We start from the raw sequence: 4,727 nt of genomic DNA, 5'->3' as shown, positions 1-4,727 counted from the left end.
TTTAACGCTTGTTTCTTTATTTTCTCCGACGTTTCCGATTTAGGTGGAAATAGAAATTAAACACATCGTGTCTCAACACTTCGTTGTCAGTAAGATATTAGGTTTTGCTTGTTTAATGACAATTTCTCAAGATCTATCTACCTGTCTTTGATGAAAAGTTGCAACAACAACATTCCCTCCAAGCAGTAGGGATTTTGTAATGCCTGGCAATATATCCTTCACTTGATATGCTCGGCACAACGATTCCAAAAAAGACATATCGCGGCATACGAGGTCGCAGCCCGTAGTTTCTTAGACCAATGTCACATGGTGTGAAAAACGGTCCATAACTACCAGGTTAAAAGGGATTTATTATCAAAGATGTTAACATAAAAATATGTATAACAAAAGGGCTGACATAAATGTTTATACATTGTGTCCGCATGTGCTAATTTTACGTGTACACGCAATAGTATAAAATCACCTATGCCACATCTGTCCCATCGTAGGAAATAAAATGCAAAGCCAAAGTGTAAATGAGGCTCAGAATGTCGTATATCTTCTACTGACCGCAAGGGTGAAGATTGTCCATCAGCATATAGATGAAGGCAATTTGAGCTATTCATACAAAGTCTTATTTCTTTAGAAACCGCACAGTTGTATTTCTAGTTTCTATGGCTCTTCATTTGGACTTAAGACTATTGTCTGTATTCTCTGCATAGTGTTTCAGACTTACAGATGCTACACCTATTTCAACTTCGCTGGATGCCTTCCTGCTAAACAAATGCATCTTCCGCAAACTCACATTGTATCTTTGCACATGACCTGCTCTGCATTGAGTCCTACATCGCTGTGAAGCTTCGTTGTGCATTTCTGACCTGTGCCGCGCGTATTTCAATTGTATCGTTGAATTCTTCATACTGTTCTCTACCTATGAACAACTACTTGTATGCTTACTTTCCGTCTTAATTATTGTCTGCTTTCTCTTTACAACGCCGCCAACTATTCCATCACGCACACCCTTACCCTGGCCTCTTTCAAATATTTCCAGCTTTCCTACATATCATAGATGGTTTACTGGTTAGTTACCAAATCGAACATCTTTATATTCATGTATAAGGTTGTAGGAGAGTCTGTACAGTAATTAATGAACTTAAGATGGGCACAGACTTTCCACTTTCCACACATGCCTTCTCTATAATTGCTTAACAACAGCTGAATCATGATTTAGTAATTCAGATACTACTTTTGTACTTGAATGTGCAACTATATCATCACCGTTATCAAGGTATATCACTATTGGATGAAGTGTCAATGACTCTAGATACCAGTAAGGGGTTCGGACCCATCGTCTTTATTATTTGCAATATTTTGGGTCTCGTAATTTTGAAGGCAGTTACGAACAAAACACGAACAGGTCCTGTTAACCTTTGAACTCCGTGTGGCCTTCGCCTTGGAGCTGAGGATGTTGATCTTGTGCGCGAAACAACTCATTATGAGAACATTTGTGCAAAGTAATTCAAAATCCCTCGATGGCTATCGGACGTTTGGACAGGACACAGTGCAAGGGCCGGGCAATGAGAATGGTGGACAGACAAAATCCATTTCTCTATGAAAAAGGCAAGATGTGCTAACAAGAGGGCCATAATGGCCCTATATCGCTCACCTGTTATCATTGCACTTCAGGACAAGAAGGTCAAAAAATCGTAATCAAGATCAATCAAAAGAATCATGAGTAAATATAGTTGAAATTTTCTTAAAGGTACAGATATGTCAAAATACACCTAAAAATTGGAGGTATCATCCATGTTGTACCACAGAAAAGTGGTCTTGGTTTTTACCTAAGGCCAAAAATAAAGAAGTTACTAAATAAGCTATTTATAGTAACATAAAATAAAGTAACCCCTGGGGCTGGGTCAATTTGACCCTGGGGGGGGTCAAGATTTGAAAAATTTTTGTTCAGGTCCACTAGGCAATGCTACATGTCAAATATCTAAGATCTAGGCCTTCTGGTTTATTTTTAGAACTTTTTTTAAGATTTTCCTATGTAAAATCAAGTGACCCCGTGGGGCGGGGTCAATTTTAACCTGGGGGACATGATTTGAATAAATATTGTAGAGGTCCACTAGGCAATGCTACAAGCGAAATATCTAAGCTCTAGGCCTTCAAGTTTATTTTTAGAAAATTTTTGAAGATTTTCCTATGTAAAATCAAGTGACCCCTGGGGCGGGGTCAATTTTGAACCAGGGGGTCATGATTTGAACAAATATTGTAGAGGTCTACTAGGCAATGCTACATGTGAAATATCTAAGCTCTAGGCCTTCTGGTTTATTTTTAGAAAAATTTTGAAGACTTTCCTATGTAAAATCAAGTGACCCCGTGGGGCGGGGTCAATTTTGAACCCCAGGTCATGATTTGAACAACTTTAGTAGAGGTCCACTAGGCAATGCTACAGGTCAAATATCTAAGCTCTAGGCTTCTGGTTTTTGAGAAGATTTATTAAGATTTTCCTATGTAAAATCAAGTGACCCCTGGGGCAGGGTCAATTTTGACCCCGGAGGTCATGATTTGAACAAATTTTGTAGAGGTCCACTAGGCAATGCTACATGTGACATATCTAAGCTCTAGGCCTTCTGCTTTATTTTTAGAAAAAATTTGAAGATTTTCCTATGTAAAATCAAGTGACCCCTGGGGCGGGGTCAATTTTGACCCCGGGGTCATGATTTGAATAAACTTGGTAGAGGTCCACTAGGCAATGCTTCACACCAAATATCTAAGCTCTAGGGCTTCTGGTTTTTGAGAAGATTTTTTAAGATTTTCCTATGTAAAATCAAGTGACCCCTGGGGCGGGGTCAATTTTGACCCCGGGGTCATGTTTTGAACAAACTTGGTAGAGGTCCACTAGGCAATGCTTCACACCAAATATCTAAGCTCTAGGGCTTCTGGCTTTTAAGGAGAAGATTTTTAAAGTTTTTCCTTATGGTTGCCATGGCAACCAGAGTTCTGCATGGAATTCAATTCTTTGAACAATTTTGAAAGGGGGCCACCCAAGGATCATTCCTGAGAAGTTTGGTGAAATTCTGCCCAGTGGTTTTCAAGAAGATTTTTTTACAAATTGTTGACGCACGACGGACGACGCAACGGACATCAAGTGGTCACAATAGCTCACCTTGTCACATCGTGACAGGTGAGCTAAAAACACTTGTCAAGATTACTAGTAAATGGAGTCTTAAACATTCATTACCACTAGCTTACCATTTCATTTTACAAAAGAAATGTGACAATGCCATGAAACAAGATATTTTGTGTTTGCTGAATCCATCTGAACAGTCTGCAAATTAATTAAATTAGCCTGACCTTTGACCTGAATGACCCCATATGCAATCCAAATCAAGGTTTTTCCAATAGGCTACCTATTTCAATACATCAACCCAATGTTCTTGAGCCGACATTTTTTTCTACTGATCAGCCCCAATCTTGAATTTACTATAAACTACCTAAAGCTACAGTCACACATACGGATATGTCCGTGCGTTGAGGTACGGTGCAGATAAGATTAGTCTGTAGGTGTATAACTACGGAGCAGTACGCCTTACTACGGGAAAAATGGCGAGAAACAGGAAACAAACAAAACAATACAGGACGCGAATAAGTACGGATAGGCACGAGGTACTACTTTGAATTACGTTTTACTGCACCTTGCAACTTGCCCAGCGCACGGACGGGTCTGCGGTAAACTACGTTGAACTACGCTGAAGTACGAGCAGCCTCAGATAACTACATTCGGCTACGGCGAGATACGTAACAGCACGGATAACTACGTTTAAGTACGTTTATTTACGGATGAATAAGTTTCAGCCAAGTTGGACTAAAGTCACGCTCAAATGGCTACGGTTCGCTCAAACTTGTGCATGTTCAAAAGTTGGAGAAACTTGCAAGTTTGGAATAAGTTTTGAATATGTTTTGACCACGTTTTGGTACGGATTAGTACGAATGACTACTCTGAGGTACAGCTCAGGTACGGATCGATACGGATTACTACGTTTCTGTCTAGACATAGCTATCCGCGCCGTATGTGTGACTGGGGTATAAAGGCCAAATTTCAGATTTCAGTCCAATATCTCAACCCAAACTAAGTTACTGAGCAGAAATGATCTATTTTACACCATCCACCGCCCAAACAATGACAAATTTCATTCTAATAACCGTTTTTTTTTCTAAAACCTGGCTAAAAATAAAAAACAGTTTTAATCTTACTAATAATTTATTCAACAACAGACAATGTTACATCATCAACAAGTTTACATAGGCTAAATAATGTAAGTCTAAACATGATTACAATTTTGTTCTCGGACAATATCCTTGCACATTAAAAGTCAACTGTACATATCTATGCTAGCTAAAAGTACACTGCAAACAACACGTGGATTTGTTACTGATATCAACTTAATGTACTTACATTCTCTCTTGAAAGGTCACATGCCCTAAGAATCCAAGAATCTATTCCTAACTCCTACATACAAAACCCTCATCCATTTGGAAAACAGTCATGTTTGTTTTAAGTTGGAATAGCACACAAAATGCAAGAATTTGTGCTTAAAATAAATAATAAGGTCATATGAAGGAAAAGCATTATATCTGTATTTCAAACATGGAGCGTGACAAAACCTGCTGCCTGGGAATGAACAGTAAAAAATGACAACACATCTTAACAGCATAAAGTGACAGTGATGTTTTGTTGTTTCCTT

Source organism: Mercenaria mercenaria, chromosome 4 (assembly GCF_021730395.1).
Source record: "Mercenaria mercenaria strain notata chromosome 4, MADL_Memer_1, whole genome shotgun sequence".
In the NCBI taxonomy this organism is placed as follows: domain Eukaryota; kingdom Metazoa; phylum Mollusca; class Bivalvia; order Venerida; family Veneridae; genus Mercenaria; species Mercenaria mercenaria.
Note: the sequence above shows the minus strand (reverse complement) of the source record.